Source organism: Panthera onca, chromosome F2 (genome assembly GCF_046562875.1).
Source record: "Panthera onca isolate mPanOnc1 chromosome F2, mPanOnc1 haplotype 2, whole genome shotgun sequence".
In the NCBI taxonomy this organism is placed as follows: domain Eukaryota; kingdom Metazoa; phylum Chordata; class Mammalia; order Carnivora; family Felidae; genus Panthera; species Panthera onca.
The window spans coordinates 16,692,835-16,716,240 of record NC_138356.1 but is presented as its reverse complement, the minus strand read 5'-3'; the positions used below and the strand labels follow the sequence as shown (position 1 = coordinate 16,716,240).

The 23,406-nt window shown below is 35.8% G+C and overlaps 1 protein-coding gene across 4 annotated transcripts in view; it reads left to right on the top strand.

Moving 5' to 3' along the window:
* Positions 1 to 23,406, top strand: part of PDE7A (phosphodiesterase 7A) — a 165,413-nt gene that overhangs the window by 38,576 nt on the left and 103,431 nt on the right. The window contains exon 1 of one of the 4 annotated variants that reach the window (XM_078441958.2): positions 5,274 to 5,417. The exons of the other annotated variants lie outside the window; for them this stretch is intronic. The gene's annotated coding sequence lies outside the window, so the exon portion shown is untranslated. Of the gene's footprint in view, positions 1 to 5,273; positions 5,418 to 23,406 lie in introns of those variants that run through there. 4 annotated transcript variants of the gene reach the window in all.

Below are 23,406 nucleotides of genomic sequence, written 5' to 3'. Positions count from 1 at the left end.
CGCGAGATCGTGACCTGGCTGAAGTCGGACGCTTAACCGACTGCGCCACCCAGGCGCCCCATGCTCATGTACTTCTAAGGGTTATACATGCATGACACAGTTGGTAGACCACGGGTTTACTGTATTCCATCTTATTCTTATCTTTTTGCTGTATTTTACCATTTTCTGCAGGTATACAGAAATACTTCATAAATCAACGTTGGTTTTTTTTTTCTGGTTTTTGATTGCTCCTGATCCCAGGTCTTCATACTTAATCACTCTATGACTTCCTTGGAAATGGAATCAGGGTATCAGTCCTTGAAAGGGACCCTATAAATCATTTTAAAGAGTTGATGGTTGAGATTCAGAAAGGCTAAGTGATTTCTCCAAGATCTGACCATTAGAAAGTAGAGAAGTTAGAGTTTTAAAAATTTGTTTTTCCCAACTTTGTTGCTTTTCTTACTATATCCCCTGCTTCCTTGTAAAAGGATTGATCTTTGTAATTTCCTTAAATAGCAATCTTTCTTTAATGAACATTATTGAGTAGCAAAGCATCTATATAGTCCAGTGATTATTTGAACTAGTTAGAGTACAAACACACTCAATTTAAAACATGTTTGAGTTACTTCTTAAAACATAATCAGAGATAAAGCAAAGCCATTATTGAAATTATAATGGGCCAGTTGGAATGATACCATTTGATTTGCTGAAATGAGATTTATGTATAAAAGAAGGTTTTTTTATAAAGAAAGGTTTTTCTTATAAGGAAGGTTGTATTTCACCTATACTTTAAAAACTAAGAGTAAAACTTTTTTACATTGAGGAATAAAATGATATTCCTGATCTATAAATTGCTCATTCTGTAGCCTTTTATGTATGAAATGGTGGGTGATGGAATTTTTAAATATTTTTTTTACTTCATTTTACTTTTTCCCCGAATTCTTCATAGTGAACATTTTAAGAAAAACAGTGAAGTTATTCCAAAAGGCAAACATTTTTTAAAGACTTTTTTTTTACATCAGTTTTAGATTCACAGCACAATTAAGAGGAATGTACAGAGATTTTCCAGATACCTCCAGCCCCAACACATGTATAGTTTCCTCCATAATGAACACCCCACATCAGACTGTGGTACATTTGTTACTATTGTATGAACCTACATTGATATAATCATGCAGCGTCCACACTATACGTTGGGTTGCCCTCTTGGTGTTGTACATTCTATGAATTTGGACAAATATGTAATTATATGTATTCATCATTAATAATATACAGAGTATTATCATTGTCTTAAAATCCTCTGTGCTCTACCTAATTATTCCTCAACTCCAGGCCGTAACAACTACTGATATTTTTATTGTCCCTAATTTTGCCTTCTTCAGAATGTCATGTAGTTGGGTTCTTACAGTCCCCAGCCTTTTCAGATTTGCTTCTTTCACTTAATAATGTGCATTTAAGTTTCCTCCATGTTTTCTTAATGGCTCATTTCTTTTTAGCACTGAATAGTGTTGTCTGGATGTACCACCACTTACCCATTCGCCTACTGAAGGACATCTTGGTTGCTTCCAAATTTTGGCACTTATGAGTAAAAACTGCTACAGACTTACTCTGCAGATTTTTTGTGGACATAAGTTTTCAACTCCTTTTGGTAGATACAAAAGTAATGTGATTGTGGGGTCATATAGGTAAAGCATGTTTAGTTTCATAAGAAACCACCAAACTACTTTCCAAAGTGGCTATACCATTTTGCGTTCCTGCCAGCATGAATGACAATTCCTGTTACTCCACAACCTCACCCAACATTTGGTGTTGTTGGTGTTTTGGATTAGCCATTCTAATAGGTGTATAGTGGTATCTCATTGTTTTAATTCGTATTTTCCTGATGACATATGATGTAGAGCATCTTTCTATGTTTATTTGCCATCTGTATATCTTCTTTGGTGAGGTGTCTGTTAAGGTCTTTGGCCCATTTTTTAAGTGAGTTGTTTTTATATTACTGAGTTTTAAGAATTCTTTGTAGGGGTGCCTGGATGGTTCAGTCAGTTAAGCAACCAACTCTTGATTTCGACTCAGGTCATGATCTCACCATTTGTGAGATCCAGCCCCCATCGAGTGAGGAGCCTGCTTGAGATTCTCTCTCTCCCTCTCTCTCTGCCCACTGCCCCCTGCTCGTGTGTTCGCTTGTGCTCTCTCTCTCAAAATAAATAAACATTAAAAAAGAGAGTTCTTTGTATATTTTGGATAACAATCCTTTATCAGATGTGTCTTTTGCAAATATTTTTTCCCATTCTGTGGTTCGTCTTCTCATTCTAATATTGTTTTTTGTAGAGCAGAAGTTTTAAATTTTATTTAAGTCCAGCTTTTTTTTTTTTTTTTACATTTTCTTATAGGAGTCTTATAGTTTTATATTTTATATTTAGGTGTGCGATCCATTTTGAGTTAATTTTTGTGAAGGGTGTAAGGTCTGTATTTAGACTCATTTTTTCATGTGGATGTCCAGTTGTTCCAGGATCATTGGTTGAAGAGACCATCTTTGCTTCAGACTATCTTTGTTCTGTTGTCAAAGATCAGTTAGCTATATTTCTGTGGGTCTGTTTTTTGGTTCTTCTCTATTCTGTTTCATTGATCTATTTGTTCTTTCACTAATACCACACTGTCTTAATTACTGTAGTTTTATAGTAAGTCTGGAAGTCCAGTAGTGTCCTCCCAATTTTGTTTTTCCTCTTCAATATTATCTTGGCTACTCTGGATCTTTTTGCCTTTTTATGTAAACTTTAGAATTAGTGTGTTGATATCCACAAAATAGCTTACTGGGATTTTGATTGGGATTGCATTGAAATTACAGATCGAGTTGGGAAGACTTTGACAATATTGAGTCTTCTCATTAATGAGCATTAAATATCTCTCCATTTATTTAGTTCTTCTTTGATTTTATTCATCTGAGTTTTGTCATTTTCCTCATATAGATCTTGTACATATCTTGTTAGTTTTATACCTAAGTATTTCATTTTTGGGAGTGCTAGTGTAAATGGTATTGTGTTTTCAATTTTCAAATTTCGTTTATTGCTCTTTAACATTGCTATAATTGCTCATTAGTTCTAGGAGACTTCCCCCACCCCCTGCTCCATTTTTTCAGATTTTCTACATAGACAGTTATGTCATCTGTGAACAAAGATAGTTTTATGTCATCTTTTCCAATCTATACTGTGTTTCCTTTTTTGGTCTTATTACATTAGCTAGGATTTCCAGTGTAATATTGAAAAGGAATGATGAGAGGAAACATCTTTGCCTTATACCTGAGGTATTCTTTGAACAGGGCAATAGAAATAAGATCTATAGGGGAAAAAAAAGACTACTCATTAGAAAATTGGCAGAAGACTCACAGCTCCAGGAAGAAATACAAATGTAGGAAAACATATTTAGCTTTGCTAGTAATAAAGGAAGTGCTGAATGAATGAATGAATGAATGGGAGAAAAGAAAAGAAAAGAAAGCAAGAAAGAAAAATATTCTTGGTGGGGGAAACATATTTTCATACTGGCAAAGACTGATAAAACCCAGTGTTACCAGGGTATGAGAAAATGGGTATTCTTATATATGGAGCTGGGAGCATTATTTGATTCAGCTTTTGGGTAGGGTAGTAGGTCTTTACAAATCAAAATTTTAAGTATGAATGCTACCCTTTCTGCAGTTCTGGAATTTGTCTGAAGGGACAGTTGCAAAAATTTGCTAAAACATATATTCATAGGTTATTTTGGTAACAATTTGCAACATTAGAATGATGGATATTTAGATTATTTCAGTGCTTACCAGTCTGGCGGTTGGTTAGAATATGTTGTTTTAATTCATAATGAAACTCTACCCAGTAAAATGATGCCTTATATCCATATTTGTTTTGGAAAAATATACATAACAGTTTGCAGAAAATGCTAGCTGCAGAGTAGTATTTGTATTAACCTGTTTATGTAACTTTCTACATAACATCTGATTTTTGTAAATAAAAACATGAAGGATATTTTGTTCACCAATGTATTCATACGTACAAGTCTGATAGGTTGGTCAGCAAAATATTTACAGTGGTTATCTTTGGGACTGGGACTTCTAATTTTAATATCTTTGTACTCGTGAATTTTTTTAAACAAAAATAATATCACTTTCGTAATAAGGGAAATCAGTAAAGTTATTTTTTTTTAAAACTTACCATTAAATGACCTATTATATAGAAATAATGAAGAAAGGTCTAGTTAGCTAATAATTTAATAAGTATAAATAGATGGGTCAGAAGTAGGTTGTTCACTGGCACATAGTAAGTATTCAAAGTGGTTTATTAAAATGGAAGTGTAATGGTTTGATGTATGGAGGAATACACTGCATTTTTAATGGGGAAAGTAAGTAACTTTGGCGGCAGATAGTTTACAAAAAAGTATTTTGCCTGTTTCAAAACTGAGAAGGTAAGCTTTCTGTTATAATTTATTCAAGTATTTGAGGGTCTCTACATTAGCATAACATTTATAAAATGTGAAAAGTCATCAAGAAAACTTATGGCCCAGAATCATAGAATATTAATGTTAGAAGAGACTATAGAAATCAGTTTCCTCACTATATAGATGAGTAAACTGAAAGCAGAAAGGTTTAAAGGGACTTACAAAGGCAATGTAGAAATCTCTTCTGTTGAACATCCAGATTTTGGCTACTCAGTTTTTGCTTGTGCATTTTTAGGATGAGAAGATTACCACTTTAAAAGGCAGTCCATGGTGTTGAATGGTGTAGTGGGTTGAATAGTGTCCACCAAAAATTCATGTCTACTTGGAGCCTTAGGATGTGACCTTATTTGGAATAAGGATCTTTGCAGATATAATAAAAATGAGGTCATATGGAATTAGGGCAGGCCCTAAGTCCAGTGACAGGTGTCTTTGAGAGGAGAGGATGCACACAAGAAAGGAGGCCCCCTGAAGATGGAGCAGAGTTTGGAATGATGCAGGTTACAAGCCAGGAATGCGAAGGATTGCCAGGGCACACCAGCAACTCCCAAGAGGCACAGGAGGATCCTTCCCTGAAGCCTTCAGAGGGAGCATGGCCCTGCCCTGCCAACATTGATTTTGGACTTGGAGCCTCCAGAACTGAGAAAATATGTTTCTGTTGTTTTAAGCCACAAAGCTTGTTACTTCAGCAGCCCTAGGAAATGGATACAAATGGCTTTGATTATTTTAAATGTATTTGTTCATTCTTTCCATCAGCAGACACTTACTGAGCACTTTTTATACGCCAGGTACTCTGCTAGGTGTGTCACAGGTGAATAAAACGGTTTCCTGCCTTGGTTCTTGGAGCTTGGTCCAGTAGGAAAAGGAGCTATGTAAATCTGTAATTGCAGTACTGATGTGTCCTCATCAGGACCGTATACGAAGATGAGTAGCGGCACAGATGAACTGGGAGAACCAAGGTGGGTTTTAGAAAGACCTTTGTGCTTGGTTTGAAAGATGGAGCTGAAAACAGCCTCTGTGGTGATTCTGCTTGATTCCACCACCACTAGTGCTGTCAGTCCTGCCCAGCCCAAGGCATGTTTGGCCTGCTGTGATAGTGTCATGTCACTAGAATTCTTTCTCCACAGATCTGTTGAAGTAGTTTTTTAAATGCAGTCAGCTCATGCCACTGCCGAAACGTCAGTGGGTTCTTTTCACAGTGAAAATAAAATCCAAACTCCTTTTCATGTTATGGCCCCATATAATCTGGTACCTGCCAACTTTTCAGCCCCCTCTTCTTTCACAGTGGTCTTCTTCCTGTGAACGTGCCAGGTTTGTGCCCATCTTTGACTTTGCTCTTGCTCTTCTCTGAGACTCAAGATCTTGCCATGGCTCCTCGTCCTTCAAGTCGCAGTCCACTCTGCAGAGGAATCTTCCCTGACGGCACCCCTCCCCCGTCTGTCCTTTTACCTTGTTTTATTTATGGCATACAACACTAACTCAATTCATTTGTCTGCCTCTGCCTGGCTTCCACCCCTACCTCACTCCCCACCTCACTCCCCACGTCACTCCCCACCTCACTACCACAGACTGTGTGGTCAGGAAGCAGGGATCTTGTTTACCCAGCTCAGTGCCATGTCCCTAGCATGCAACATACAGGAAGTGTTCAATACAGAAGAATGAAGAAAAATTTGCTCTTTTAGTCTCATGCTGCCATGTCTGATCGTATGTCACCATATCTCTCTTTGGGATGAATCTCAAATTGTATTCCTGTAATTTCAGTTTATAGTCCCACCTACACCCTCCCCTTAAAATTCCACCTTCATCTTTATACTCTTTCTGAGCTGCCGCTGTGGTATGGAGCTATCTTAATCTCTAAATTTATGTAATCTTATTTAAAAATTCACTGAGGTTTAGAAAAGTTGCCCAAAGTAACACAACTGTAAATGGTGTTTCTGGGGTTTGAACTTAGATCTGTCTTTGACTAGAGCCCCTGTCTGCTGTACTGGAGTAGGCTGCTGAATGCTTTTTGGTGAGGGGGAGGTAAAAATAAAAAATTAGAATAGGAGCCCTCTCCATTTTGAATGGAAATAGCAGACACTTCGTATTTGTTTCTTTAAGAAGAACTAGGTGATACTTGTTAAAAGGAATTCTAAAAAGAAACTTGAATTTTTCTTTGGATTGAAGTTAATATGTGCTTATTATTTAAAAAATGGAATATATAAAAAAATACAAAGAAGAAAGAGGAAAGTAAACACTGTCTGTAATCCTATCACCCAGTGATAAATAGTTAACATTTTAGAACATTTTCATCCAATCGTTTTCTGTACCGATATAAAATATTGTAATGTCATTTTCATATACAAGTCTTTCTCTAAATTTTGAAACAATTTCCTGATGTAATTACTAGATCAGAGCATACTGTCAAATTTCTTTCCAGAAAGAAGTGATAAAGTGATACCAGTTTATATTTCCATGAGCAGCATATGAGTGCCTTTTCATAAGTTGCTGATATTTTTAGTTTCCATTTCTTGGATTTTTGTTGATATTAAACTTGTATTAGATGTTTATTAATTACCTGATACCTATCTTCTGTGACTTGTCTATATCCATTGCCTATTTTTCTAGAGCTGAGAATGTGACATTGGAGGAAGAAATTTTATGCTTAGAAAAGTATATTGAAAATTAATGACTTGAAATCTTCTGGATGTACTACTGAAGCATGCTCACTGTTAAAAACTATCAGCACACAATCTCTCCCTCAAGTAAATATTTTAAATTTAGTGATACTAGGGCATCTGGGTGGCTCAGTCGGTTGGGTGTCCGATTTCAGCTCAGGTCATGATCTCACAGTTGGTGAGTTCGAGCCCCACATTGGGCTAGGTGCTGACAGCCCAGAGCCTGGAGCCTGTTTCAGATTCTGTGTCCCCCTCTTTCTCTGCCCCTCCCCCGCTCACGCTCTGTCCCTCTCTCTCTCTCTCTCTCTCAAAAACAAACATTAAAAAAATTAAAAAAAAATTAGTGATACTACCTCAAATTTTGTATTAATAAGAAAAATGGAACATAAGACCCATTTTACATAGCTTTTCTAAAATCTCAATTTTTAAAGATAATTTCTGTCTGATATTTAAAAGGTTTTTTAATGGTTTAAAATATTAACATAAAAAAGGACAATTGGAAGATAAAAGCAAAATATATATTACATGATATGTGCAACCAACCTTTTCATTTTTCCTTTGTTTCATAGTGAAAATTCTCCATTTTCAGAGAAAAACTTCCTGGAAGTGACCAAGAATTTTTGTGGTTGGCCCCAGCTCATTTTTAGTTGAGGGGTAGTTTTAATAACTGTCGAGGTTTCCACACTAATTTCCCCATCAGTGGTGTTTTTTACGTTTCTTTAGAGTAGGATTCATGTGGTGGGCTATGAAAGAAAAACTATTGAAGATATAGAAATAAAACTTAGGACTTTTATTTATATTTATTTCTAACCTTATTTTCTATCCTAATTTTATTCATGTCGCATAGAGTACATAAAAGTAAATGTGTATAATTCATAAATAAATGCATTACAAGTTTGGAGACCACTACCTCAGAGCATCTGTCGATTGCTGTGAGTTCTTTTACACACACACACACACACACACACACACACACACACACACACATCCCCATATGTAAAATTTCAAAGGGTTCTTAGAGTCCATTTTCACCATGAGACCCATTTAACCATAACCTTCCTTGTCTCCTGAGTCTACTTTGCTGCAGCTTTTTGTCTAGCGATTTGACTTTATTAGCCAACTCTGATTTCAATCCTTAAGGTTGAAGCCCAGGATTAACTGTCAGAACAGCTGGCCTTGTACGCTGACCTGTCCTGACTTCAGTTTGATTAGACTGTGATCTCCTTAAGAGTGCACATTGTTTATTTAGCTGTGTTAAACCTAGTGCTTCACACAAAGTAGATACTCAGCAGATGTAAAAAGTGTGTTAGACCTTTATGAGGTCCTGTCTGTGACCCAGTGCTAGTGAGTCCAGCTTTCTGCTTTACTCACACTCCCTCCTCTCTCTGCCTTCCCACAGTGCGGCCTCACACCCTGCTGTGCAAGCTAGTCCATTCTGTCTTAAATCCTCTTAAACCATCTCAAGGTGGTCACTTTTAACTCTCTGATGACTAGAGGATTTGTGGAGAGCCTCTTGAAGTGGTATTGGTATTCATATCCCCTAATATAAAGCTGATAAATGACATTGTCAGAGTGAGGGACTGGTTTCCAGCCTGTTTAGAACTTTATAAAAGTCTCTGGATTTCTCCTGGGGCCTTGGTTGTGATAACAGGTTAGACCCCTGTTGTTGAATAACCAGATGACTATAGGCGGCCCTTATCTTCAATACCGTGTGGTACATAATCCTAGGTCAACATACCCTTTTTGTTTTTAGGATAAAAGCATAGAACTAGAGAGTACTACACCAAAAGAAACTGGTTGTAAAATTTTGCTTGTTAGAAACTGGGCTGGTTTGCTCAGGTGTAACACCAGGGATATCCAATAGAAATATAGTGTGGCCACATATGTAAATTAAAGTTCTCCTGGAGCCATATTTTAAACAATAAAATGAAACATGAGAAAGTTTTAATAAACTTGAGCAACTATATCCAAAATAATAACATGTAATCAGTGTTAAAATATGTTGATATATTTTTATATATTTTTGGAGAGCACATCTTTTTTTTTTTTTTTTTTCACTCTTTTTTTTTTTTTTTTAATATATGAAATTTCCTGTCAAATTGGTTTCCATACAACACCCAGTGCTCATCCCAAAAGGTGCCCTCCTCAATACCCATCACCCACCCTGCCCTCCCTCCCACCCTGCCCTCCCTCCCACCCCCCATCAACCCTCAGTTTGTTCTCAGTTTTTAACAGTCTCTTATGCTTTGGCTCTCTCCCACTCTAGCCTCTTTTTTTTTTTTTTTTTTTTTTTTCTCCTTCCCCTCCCCCATGGGTTTCTGTTATGTTTCTCAGGATCCACATAAGAGTGAAACCATATGGTATCTGTCTTTCTCTGTATGGCTTATTTCACTTAGCATCACACTCTCCAGTTCCATCCATGTTGCTACAAAAGGCCATATTTCATTTTTCCTCATTGCCACGTAGTATTCCATTGTGTATATAAACCACAATTTCTTTATCCATTCATCAGTTGATGGACATTTAGGCTCTTTCCATAATTTGGCTATTGTTGAGAGTGCCGCTATAAACATTGGGGTACAGGTGCCCCTATGCATCAGTACTCCTGTATCCCTTGGGTAAATTCCTAGCAGTGCCATTGCTGGGTCATAGGGTAGGTCTATTTTTAATTTTCTGAGGATGGAGAGCACATCTTGATTCTGACAAGCACTATTTCAAGTACTCTGTAGCTACAAGTGGCTAGTGATTCATTGAACAGTGTAGCTCTAGAAGTAATGTTTTGTGGTACATCTTGTTAGAGGGAGTCAGGGCCATCTCTTTTTAAATAATTAGACATATGTGTAGTTATAGTTTGTATAGTTCGGTACATTTCCCTTGTTCATACCTTTAATTATTAGGAAGCTTGGAAATCTCAAGATCCTGTATAAATTAGCTGCATTTTTGGAGATACTGCGTAGTTTCAAATATGAGAGGACAGCAAAGTTTTTAGCCGCTCTATTTTGCTTTCTTTGAGCTGGGCTGTTTCAATTTCTTGTGTTTTTTGGGGTGGGGGGAGGGGCTTTAATCTTAAAAGCTGTGCTTTTCATAGTGAAGCCACTTTCATCCTTCTTCAGATATATTTTTAGGTTGAGGGAAGCTGTTGGGTGAGAAAAGGCATAAAGCTTTTTGTTGGGTCAGTTTCCAGTATATCCCCTTACATGGAAACTTTGTTTTCTCTTAAGAAATACAAATATAAAAGATGAAGCAAAAAGTTTTTCTTTAAGTAGAAAAAGTTTATTGAGTTATATGAAGTCAGTCTTATTTAGCTAAGTTTCCTAGCTAGTAGTGCCCTTGAGGGATACGAATAGGTAGTTTTTCATTTATTAAAGAAAGAACACAATGGCTGGATTACAGACCAGGCCCTATGGATTTGAACTTTGGCCAGAGGATCCATTTTATACCAGTATGAAAGTGGATAGGATAAAGGTTCCTTAAATTTGGATTTCAAAATATTTAATTAACCAATTTAATTAAACAGTTTCAACCTTTGAAATTATCAAAGTAATTTAAACAGTACTTTTGGAAGTTTGAAAAAGAAAAGTTATAATCCCACCATGACATTGTTATTTTTATGTATTTACTGTGTTTACATACATATTTTAAGGTAGCTGTGATGAATCAGTATATTTAATTTTATAGCCTTTTGGAATGTATTTCTTTTAAAAGCATGCATTTGTAATGTCACTTAGTAATATAACATTTTATTTTGTTGTGATATAATAGCCTGGAAATAGGTACAGGCTGGTGAAGTGATTCTATTCCATGAAGTAATACAGGAATCCATTTGTCATGGTTGTCTGTGAGTTGCTACCAACGCAAACTTAGGCCTTTGGGAAGGAGAAAGACCAGAAGTTCAGGGCTGTTTACTCTGGAGTTGATGAGGAGGAAGTTGTGGTATCTCTTCCACTCTGATGGCATTGGTGAGAACTTAGTCACAGGGCTCCATCTAGCTGTAAGGGAGGCACAAAAAGAGAACTGACATTGTTAGGAACATGCTGTACACAGCTTTTTTCATATTTTGGCGGGGGCAGGGGGGAGTTCTTTTGGCTGGTGTTGTATAACTGGGATTACTGGTTCAAACAATATGAATATTTGAATAGAATTTTTATTTCTACATTACTTTTCTAAAGCAATCATTTCAGTAATTTGGAGATTGACCAGAGGCCAATTGTATAAAACTTTCAAAAGTGTTACACTGTTGAACTTCAAGTAAGAGAAATGGGAACCTGTGGCTTTCTAGCTTGGGACTACTCTCCACCCCACTCTGACCCAGCTTGATTGGCTTGGAGTTTCTGCCAGCAAGAAGCAAGGCATAACAACCTCAATTTGAAAGGAGGGTCAGCTCTTTAGAGTGGCCAGTGATGCCAGTGGCATTGTGTGTGATGAGAATTTTCAGAAGTGTGAGGGAGGGCCAATGGCTCCGCTTGCATGGCAGGGGCTTGCAGTACTATCTGAGGCAAACATTCCTGGTTGAGGCTGCGCATAAGCACAGGAAAGACCTGGGAAGGCCCAAGGTATTCACATACTTTTGACTGACCCTGAAGTTGCTTGCATTCATGCACCTAGGAGACTTGAAAGGGCTCTAATGGAAAGGTAAACCTGGGGCAAACTTGAAAAAAGACTGAACTACAAATGAGTTTGTCTTACCCACACACATACCCATTGGCAAGGGGAGGAGCCTTAGTGGCTTGAGGTATTTGAAATAAACTCTGTCTCCTCACAAACTGACCCCTAAGTGATGCAAAGGGGTAACCTCTAGGAAGCTAGGCCTAAAAATAAAAACAATATATTTAAAATAAAAGTGAACAGAGAGATCAGTGACTTCATACCACAGGGAGACAGATTTTGCATATTTATTACCCTAGGCATGATACTAAACAAAATGAAAGAAGTAAACAAAACAGCAACAGTACCTTTAAGTGGGAAAAAAATAATCCTGAGTTGCTGTGTTTTATAAAATCTCTAGGTTTAACAGCAGCAACAAAATTACAGGCCATGTAAGGAACCAGTGATGTGTGAGTCCTGCACGGGAAAAAAAAAAAAAGCAGGAGAAAAGAATTGTCTCTGAATGTCCCCAAATTTGGATTTAATAAAGACTTCAACAATTAAAAATTTGTTACAAGAACTAAAGGGAACCATGTTTAAATAAAGGGAATTACAACATCAGTAAGTCAACAAATGCAGGTTCTCCATAAGGGTATAGAACTAATTAAAACAATAACTAAACCCAAACAAGACAAAACAAAAGCCACTCTTGATACGATGTCATGAGAGGGTACTTCACCTCTGTAGTAGTCTTTCTCAAGACTTACAGCCTGAGTCTGATCATGAGAAGAAACAGACAAAGTACAACTCTGGATCATTCTATAGGAGCACCTGATCAGTACTCTTAATCTGTCAAGGTTATGAAAAACAAGGAAAAACTGAGAAATTATTACAGATCAGAGGAAACCAAGGAGATGTGATGACTGAATGCCATGTGGTATCCTGCATTGGATTCTGGAACAGAAAAAGGAAAAATTAGTGGAAAAACTGATGAAATCTGAATAAAGTCTGCAGTTTTGAACCAATGTTAATTTCTTACTTTTGACACATTGTACCATGCTTATGTAAGATATTAACATTAGGGAAAGCTGGGTGAAGCATAGGAACTCACTGTACTGTCTTTGCAACTTTTCTGTAAATAAATCTAAATTATTCCAAACTAAAAAGTTAAAAAATCAAATGGAAATTCTAGACTTGAAGAATGCAATGCCTGAAATGAAACATTCACTAGAGGGATTCAGCAATAGTTTTGAGGTGCCAATAAAAAGAATCAGCAAATTTAAAGGCCGACTAATAAATATGACTCAATATGAAAGGCAGAAAAATGAAGAAAAAGGAAGAAAGTCTTAGAGATCTATGGAACACATCAAGCATAGAACACATCTGTAATGGGAGCCCCAAATGCAGAGAGAGATAGAAAGGTACAGAAAATAGCCTTTTGGAAAATTTTCCAAATTTGATGAAAAACTTACTACATCCAGAAGTTCACTGAACTTTGGTAGGATAAATACAAAGAGACCTGTGCCTAGAAACAGGCTAGCCAATCTGTTAAAAGACAAAGATAACATCTTGAATCAGCAAGAGAATAATAACTGGCTACATACAGTGGAGCATCAGTGTGATTAATTACTGCCTTCTCATCAGAAACACTGGAGGCTAGAATGGGATGACATATCCAAAGTGCTGAAAGAAAAATAAAAGTCTATGAATAATTCTATATTTAGCAAAACTATCTTTGAAAAATAAAGGTGAAATAAATATATTCATATGCAAAGACTGAGAATTTGTAACAAGCAGACCTGCCTTATAGGAAATACTAAAAGAAGGAAATTATACCAGATGGTAACTCAGATCCATAGGAAGAAAGGCAGACACTGGAAATGTAAATAAATATGTAGGTTAATATGAAAACTTTAAATACAGTTTTTCTCATTTCTTAAAAAATACTGGAATTCTATCTAAAGACAAATTTAGTATCTATGACATTTCATTCTCCCCACCCCCACATGTTATAGGGCATTCATCCTTATTGTAAACAAATTGTTTGCACTGTTTGCCTTTTGGTCTGTAGGATCTCAAAATTTTGGGTGTCGGAACTCCTTTCCATTCTGAAAAGTTATTGAAGACTCCAGAGTTTTTGCTTAAATGGGCTTTATGTATTGATATTTTTTGTATTAGAAAATAAAATTGAGGGATGCCTGGGTGGCTCACTGGGTTTAATGTCTGGCTCTTGATTTCAGCTCAAGTCATAATCCCAGGGTTATGTGATTGAGCCCCACATTGGGCTCCGTGCTGAGCTTGGAGCCTGCTTAAGATTCTTTTCTCCCTCTCTCTCTTCCCCTACTGTTTGTGTGCACATGCTCTCTCAAAAAGAAAGAAAAGAAAACTGAGAAAAAAGTCAAATTCTACTTATTTAAAAATGACAATACCAGTTCCATGTTAACATAAGTGTTTTTTAATGAAAAAAACTACATATGTATTTCAAAGTAAAAAAGATACAAGAATGGCATTGATTTTACACCTTTCAAATCTCATCAGTGTCTGGTTTAATAGAAGACCACTGGATTCTCGTATAGGCTTCTGCATTCAAGTTATTGAAATAAATTGATTTGGCAGAAGTATGTGAAGAAAATCTGGCCCCACTCAGATGTGGTTGGAAAAATGAGATGTATAACAGTAGCCTTTAATTATAATTGTGGATATTTTTCTTTGATATGATGCCAGAACTCAAGAAGTGGTAGTTTTGTAAAAGTTAGTTGCAATGTGGAATCTGAAACATACATATCTGTGAATTTTTTTGATTCATTGTTTAAGCAGTATACTTTGATACATCAAAATTATCATTCCTGTTTATCTCTAAAGGATAATGGAACAAGTTCTGTCTGAAATAATTTGGGGAAAAAACTATTAAGATAATTGAGTATTGCATAAGAATGTTTTTTGAAATTTCTTTTATTAGTGTTTGAGATTTCTAAATTTAATGCCTTTTAGATGTTAGGGTTTAATTTAAATTACTGGCAGCTGGAATTGCAGATTATTATTATTATGTATTTAATTGAAAACCTAGTTATATGTAGCATCATCATCATCATTGTAAAAGTTACTATACCTCCTTATGGGAAAGCTAAATAATTCAGAAGGGTGTAAAATGTAATTAAAAGAAAACTCTCCTTTTGAATTCCCGAGAGATAAGCAATGTTAATAGTTTCTTGAATGTTTTTCCTGAAAATTTGTTCACATATAGGAATTGTGATATGTGTTATATATATTATATGTATACATATGAAAATCTTGTTAAGCAAATGGAATCATATGTTTTCTGTAAATACATAAATCTTGGATATTTTTGTATTAGTATAATGTCATCCTTTTTTAATGACTGATTAATATATACATTACTAGATTGGTCATTAGGAAAAAAATTTTTAATAATGAAAGCACACCTTTTAAAATTCCTACTCAAATGTTGCTCCTGATCCTTTGTTGTCAGTTTTATTGCTCAAAAATAATAAAATCACTTGCAAACTGAAATTGCATGTCTTGCAAAGTATGTAGGTTTTATGATGTTCATGGATGTGATCTTAACTCCAAGATACAGACTAAGTTGAAAAAGAAAATTCTCAAGGATGACATACTAGATGCTTTTAAGGGAGCCTAATTTGATTACAGTGACTTTTGAAGCAAATGATTAGAGAAGGCTCCTAGGAAAAATGGATGAAGCCATTCAGTATTTCTGAAAACAAGATCTTTGTGATCCTCTCTAAAGAGAAAAACATGAAAGATGTGGTATGTTGTGTTATATAATTTTGTTGAAAAGATTACACTAAAAAATAAAGTCAACCCTTGATTTTTTTAGTCTAAGAAATTTGTGCATAGTTGAAATTATAACTTAAATCTTGTCAAATGTAAGATAACTTAAAACTTTTATTTTTTTTATTTTTCAAGTCAAAATCTTGAAAATCAATTATTTTTAATATTTACAATTACATTTTGGCCCTTAGTTTAAGAGAATTCATCTCAGGATCAGTTATGTTTAGAAAACTAGGAATTCATGAATTCCGTAGAATGGATGTACTATATTTAATTTAATCATGTCTCTGCCAATCAGGATGTTTAGGCTCACAGTATTTGTGTGTGTGTGTGTGTGTGTGTGTGTGTCCATGTCTCTCTCTCTCTCTCTCTCTCTCTCTCTTACGGACAGTGCTTTAGATAATATCCTGTACATGTAGCTTTACATTCCCATGTGAGTGTGTCCATGGCATACATGTCTAGAAGGGGAAGGACTTGGGTCAAAAACTATGTGTGTTTACAATTTTGATATCCCTAAAAGGATTACATGAATTTACAATCTCACTACAAAACTCTGTATACACTTCCACAGTGTATTCCTTGTCCAAACCTTTTCTTGAATTAGCGCAGTGAGAATGTGTAGTGTGAGAGTTTGTACAGTGAGAGATGTGATGTTATTTAAATCTCTTTACTTCCTGAGATTTGGATATTCAGAGTGGGGACAGTCCAGATGATGAGGGGCTCATTTGAAAATTCACTGTAACCTGTTTAGTTCCTGAGCTGGGCAGGGAGAGTTTGAATAGCACAGATTACCTGTTGTCCTCTCACTGGTGCAGAGGTATTATCAGTCTCTGTAATCTTTGCCAGTGTGATAGGTTAAAATAAAAATGTCTCATTAGGTTTGTTTTGCTTCTCTTTAAATATAACTCATATTTTAATTTTAGTGGCATTTATATTTAAACATGTACCTTCCAGTTACCTTCTTATTGTATTACAAGAGTGATACTCCAATATTAGGAAAATAAAGACGTGTTATAGTATTATTTTATCTGATCTCTTCTAACTTTTTATGGTAAATTTTTATGTAGCAGTTTTGTATTTATGTAGTGAAATGTCTCATTTTCCCCTTATAAGGCTTTTGATTCTATGTCATAGTGTATTATCTTCTGTGTTTCAAGATAATAAATATATTCTTTCTTGTATTCTCCTACAGTCTTTTACATTTTTCTCATAATTCTATTTCCACAGTTAATTCCTCATGTTTTGATCTTTACTCCATCTGGAATTTATTGTAATGTAAGGAATAAGGCAGAGATCTAGTGTCTTTTCCTCCATTCACCATCCAGTTTCTCCTAAATCATTAATTAAATAATGTATGTTTTCCTTGTTTATTTTTTAAAATAGATTAAAACATTTTTTTTTAATTTTTAAAAAACTTTTATTGATTTTTGAGAGAGAGACACAGAGAGAGTGCTCGCATGCCCACGAGTTGGGGAGGGCAGAGAGAGAGGGAGACACAGAAACCAAAGCCAGCTCCAGGCTCTGAGCTGTCAGCAGAGTCCCACGTGGGGCTCAAACTCACTAACTGTGAGATCATGTCCTGAGCCAAAGTCCGACACTTAACCGATTGAGCCACCCAGTCTATTTAAAATGCCTTCCCTGTCTATTTAAAATGCCACCTCTATCATATGTGAAAATTTTGCATCTACTTGGTCTGTTTCTGGATTCTAATTTTGTTTCATTGATCAGTCTGTTCATGTGCTAGGATTAAGCTTTTAATTATTATAGCTTAATAGCCTGTTTTAATGTTTTTTATTCCCTACTTGATTTTGCATATATGTTTATTATTCTAGAAGAACTTAATGACAGTCACAAACTCCCCTCTGCCCTCTCACTACCTATAAAATATCCTATTGGTATTTTTACTGGGATTGTTTGAATTTGTAGTTTGGGCAAATTGACCTTATTAGAATTAATCCAGAGTAAACAGCTAAGCGACTAGCGGTTGTGCTGGATATTCTTTTTGCCTCTTCAAATATGATCTTCACTTTCTCCATCTTGCTCTGTGCCCCAGCAGTCTGACCTCTGTGGAATGCATTTTCCAGGCTCTCTAGCCTCCTGGCTTCTTGTTGCATTTGGCCAGTAGAAGGTCTAGTAGGAGATGGGTGGGTAGGAGGAAAAAAGGCATATTTCCAAGCCTCTTACCCTATAGGGTTGTGTTTGTCTCCCTAAGGCCACACCTTCCGTTGGGCTGGGTCCCCTCTCCCATGCTGAGAGCCCTCACCTCAGGTCTCACAGTAAATTGTGGTAACAGCTCCCTGCTGTTGCTAGCCCTCTGTGCCATCATTTTCCTGTTGGGCGCCTGACTGATGAAACTGCTCTCCTCTTCCCCTTTCTCCTTCTCCTCATCCTCATTACTACTAATATTGAATCTCCTTATTCCAGTCTTCTTTGAGATCCTTCAGTAGAGATTAACATTTTCTTTATAAAGGCCTTTATCATTTGTTGTTATACCAAGGTTTACTTTTATTCCATTGGAATTATAAATAGAATCTTTTCTCTCATTATGTTTTCTAACTAATTAGATATAGGCAAACTATTGATTTTTTATGTTAAGTGTATGATTAGCTGTATACGGAGTTTTCTTATTGTTCCATATTTTTCCATATTATTGTTCCATAGTTTTTGAGTACCTTATTTCATAATCACCTGTAGACAATGCATCAGTTTCAAATCATGATAATTTTGCCTATTTTTTTCTTCATTAATATTATTTGGGAATGGTTATATTATTTAAATACATTTTTGGGCATCTATTGATGCTTAAAATGTTTTCCCTTTGATCTACTTCAGTATATTTTCTTAGAGATATGCTAATATTAACTTTCCCTTATGTTCTTGGGATAATTCTTACTTGGTTAAGATATATGATTCTCTTCAGGATTCTACTTGATAATATTTTGTTTAGGACCTTTGCAACAATATGTCTTACTAAAAAATGATCTAGGGCTTTCTGTCCCCATCCAGTATCATGTTGTGGTAGCAGTACTTTTGTTTACATCATCCTAGTATTTTTAGAGGCAAGTTAGAAACAGTAAAGCAGCAAAGAAAAGAGATTTTACACACTGCACACAAACATCTTTAAAACATTGAGGAAGTTAGCTTGTTACCAGGGAAACCTGGCATCATACATTGCTATTATAAGGCTGTCTTTTGTATCAAAGTGGTACAAAGCACAGTTGTTACAAGACTTAAGATGTGTATGTAATGAAGTGGTGACATATAATACTATCTTTCACTTGACGTTTCATTTACTTTACCTCATCCTATGAAGAGAAAAGGGGTAGGTCTTTGCCCCATTTAATAGATAAGAAGGTTTAGATTCAGAGAGATTTCTGCTTCCCAGAGTTCATATGGCTAATAAGATTTACCTCTAGACTTAGAAAACAAATCTTGTGACACATGGTCAATGCTCCTTCATTATCTTTAGGAAAAGAGTCAATGCAAGTCAGATCACATGTATATTTCAAAATAGGAGAGACCTTGGCTCAGATTTTATTTTCAAAGTGATTATGTGTGAAGAATTTAGCACTCTTATAATGCATATTATAATTCAGTTTATGACTACAACATCTTCTTGAAGTAGTCAGAGAATAGGTTCATAACTTAATACCCTAGATGGTAGCCAGAATCACCCAATTTAAAAACTGGAGCTACCTTCCAGTAGGTTTATATACAGCAAGGTTTATATAGACTCTTCCCAGACACAAGTGGAAGAAAAAATAGTGTGGCTTCATTTGCTCATGAACAAAAAATATTGAACTTTTTCCTCTTAAAAGCATGACTTATATTTTTTTCTTTATGACTGAGTTGATACATGTTTATGAAGGAAAATTTGGGGGGAAAAAACAGGCAAAAATATAAAAATCCTCTGTAATCCTACCACCCAGAGCTAACAATGTGAATATATTGGTGTTGAGCTCAACAATTCTAGTATCTGTCTGTTTAAATATATTCTTTTTCTCTGCCTCTTACTGTGCATAATGTTTTATAGTCAGTTTTTTAATTTACATAGTAATTTTTCATATTATGAAATATTTTATAGCAATACTTCAGATGCTAGAGACTTTTTTCTAAATAAAGTCTTATTAGAAACCCAAATTTATGCAGTGTTTATTGGTAAAAATTTTTATATTACTTTTACTATGGGAATAAAAAGGTTGGTTTCATGAACAAAAAAATTTGAAAGAGTCTTGTATCCAGTGGTGTTCTTGTAAAATGCTTATTGCCTACAACTTGGATGAACCTAGAAAATATGCTAACTGAATAAGCCAGACTCAAAAGATCACATGGTGTATGATTCCATTTGTATGAAATATCCTGGAATATATTTCCACAACGACAAGATTCCTTTGGGTCTGTGAAGGAGAAATAGATCTGATTTGTGGTGCTTGCTGATTTCTTGTAGTATGCTTACTATTACTGTGGTTGATTCAAAGCTACCAGTGCAATGTTACTGAATGAGTTGTTAGGAAGAGAGGTGCAGAGTTGGCTCTTCTGAGCCAATGAGAGCAGCCTCCTGCACACAACTGGTTTTACCAGCTAGAATATTTTTAGTTGCAGGTAGCAAAAAACTTAACTCCAGTGTGCTTAAACAGAAGATTTGCCAGGAAGACTCAAGGTTGAGTGTTTCCAGGTTTGGTTAATTCAGCAGCTCAGCAGCAGCATCACTGACCCATATTCTTTCTTTCTGTTTTGCTATCTTCAGTATGTTGGAGTTGTCCTCACACCAGCTTTTATCATGGTTGCAAAGTGGCTTTAACAGTTCCATGTATTCAGATGTGACAACTTCCAGGGAAAGAGAAAGGCTGTCTCTTAACTTTTGTAGCATTTTAAGTGCACAAAACTCATCCCATGGGGCTTCTCTAGCAGATTTCCATCACACCTGATTGTTTCACATTGCCATTTTCAAACAGTCTCTGGTAAGCAGCGTGGAACCACTATGATTGATTTGGACCAGTCAGGGTCCACTCTTCAGGTCTGAGGCTGCAGCCACATACTCTGAAACATAGGGCTGCCTAGACATCTGAACAAAGCTCTGCTTCTTTAAGGAAGAAGCGGGGTAGATGTTGGTTATATAATCAACAGTGTCTGCTGCACATGGATTGGGGATGGCACTTCCAATTGTATTATCAGCCTCAATATTCATGTTTCTATTTTGATTGGTAAGGTTTTCCTTTATTCAGAAAAGTTGTGTTTACAGTATTCTTCTCACCTCATTCTGAGAGACCAGTATTACTCTGATACCAAAACCCAACAACAACAAAAAAACCCAAAAAACAAGGAGACTGTAGAACAATACCTGTTATGAATATGGACACAAAAATCCTAAACAATATACTGATTGAATATAGCAACATATAAAAAGAATTATACACTACAACCAAGTGGGATTCATCTCAGGAATGCAAGGTTGGCTTAACATCCAAAAATCAATTATTGTAATCCACCATGGCAACAGAACAATAAAAGCCACATGATCATCTCAATATTCAAAAATAGCACTTAACAAAATCCAACATCCTTTCCTAACAAAACACTCAGAAACCTAGGTATAGAAGTGAATTTCCTCAACCTGATAAAAGGCATCTATGAAAAACCCACAGCTAACATCGTACTTGATGGTAAAAGACTGGTTGCTTTCCCTCATAAGAGCTGGAACAAGACAAGGATATCCACTCATGCTACTTCTGTTCAACATTATATTCAACCTAGAGGTCAGAACCTCTAGGTTCTAACCAGATCATTTAGGCAAGAAAAAAGAAACTCATCCAGATTGGAAAGAAAGAAGTAAAACTCTATTCACAGATGACATGATCTATATAGAAAATGCTAAGGAATCTACTAAAGAATTATTAGAACTAATAATAATATATTATTAATATACAAGATCAGTATACAAAAATTAGTTATGTTTCTGTACACTTGAGATGAACAACCCCAAAACAAACTTAAAACAATTCCATTTCTATAGCAGTAAAAGGAATAAAATACTTAGGAATAAATTTAACAAAAGGAAGTACAAAACTATTCTCTGAAAACTACAAAAGATTGTTTAAAGAAATTGAAGATCCAAATAAATGGAAAAATACCTGATGTTCATAGATTAAAAGACCTTATATTGTTAAGGTGTCAGTACTCCTCAAGTGGATCTCCACATGCAACATAGTCTCTTTCAGAATCCCAACTGATTTCTCTGTAGAAATTGATAGGCTGACCTGACAATTTAAATGGAATTGCAAGGGACCAGAGTAATGAAAAACAATCTTAAAGAACAAAGCAGGAGGACTCATACTTTCTGATTTCAAAACTTCCTGCAAAGCACCAGTGATCAAGACAGCATGATACTGGCACTTATGGTCCTTAAGTACTTACCTCGGGGACATAGAGATCAGTGGAGTAGAACTGAGAGTCAAGGATCCATGTGTCTGTGGTCACTTGGTTTTTGACAAGAGTGACAAGCCCATTCAAGGGGGAAAGAATGGCCTTTTCAGTAATTGTGCTAGAACAACTGAATAGCCACACAGAAAAAGATGAAATTGATCTTTAGGACTTAAAATGGATCCAAGAACTAATTATAAGTACTAAAACTATAAAACTCTCAGAAGAAAAAACATAGAGTAAATTTTTATGACCTTGAATTGGGCAATGGATTTTTAGATATGACACCAAAAGCATGAGCAACAAAAGAAAAAAATAGATGCCTTAGAATTCGTCAAAATTAAAAACATTTGGGGCACCCGGGTCGCTCAGTCGATTGAGTGTCCGACTCTTGATTTCAGCTCAGGTCATGATGCCAGAGTCGTGGGATCAAGCATGATCCCACGGATCCCATGGATCCCATGGATCCATGCTCCATGCTGAGCATGGAGCCTGCTTGGGATTCTCTCTCTCTCTGTTCCTGTCCCACACTTGCACGTGTGTGTGTGCTCTATCTCTCTCTAAAAATAAAAGAAAAAAAAAGGTGTTTTTTTTTTTAATTAAAAACTTTTGTGTTTCAAAGGACACTCAAGAAAGTTTTAGCCCACAAAATGGGAGAAAATAGTTGCAAACATACATCCAATTAGGGACTTACATCTAGACTATACAAGGAAGTCCTACAACTCAGTAATAAAAAAAGACAACTCAATTTAAAAAATGGGCCAAGGATCTAAATAGGTATTTTTCCAAACAAGATTTATAAATGACCGATAAGCATGGAAAGATGCTCCAGCATTTCCATCAGAGAAATGCAAATCAAAACCACAATGAGAGACAGAATAAAAAATAATAAGTGTTGGCAAGGATGTGGAGAAATCAGAACCCTCATACACTGCTGTTTGGAATGTAAAATGGTGCAGCCACTTTGGAAAACAGTTTGGCAGTTCTTCAGAATGCTAAACATAGAGTTACCAAATGACACAGCAATTTCACTTCTAAGGGAAATGAAAACAGGTCCACACAAAAACTTGAGCATTTATAGCAGCATTTTTCAAATGGCCAAAAAGTAGAAACAACCTAAATGTCTGCCACGTGATGAGTAAATAAACAAAAGTGGTATATCCATACAGTAGAATGTTATTCAACCATAAAAAGGAATGAATTTCCGATACTTGTTATAACTTGGATGTACCTGGAAAACTTTTTGTTAAGTGAAATAAACCAGACGCAAAAGGTCACAGTGTGTTATTCCATTTATATGAAATGCCCAGAAAATGTATTTCCATAAGGAAAAAGCAGATTGATGTTTGCCAAGGGCTAGGGGGAAGGGAGAATGGAGAATAACTGCTTATGAGTATGAGGTTTCCTTTAGGATGATGAAATATTCTAAAATTAACAGTGATGATGGTTGTACATATCTGTAAGTATACTAAACACC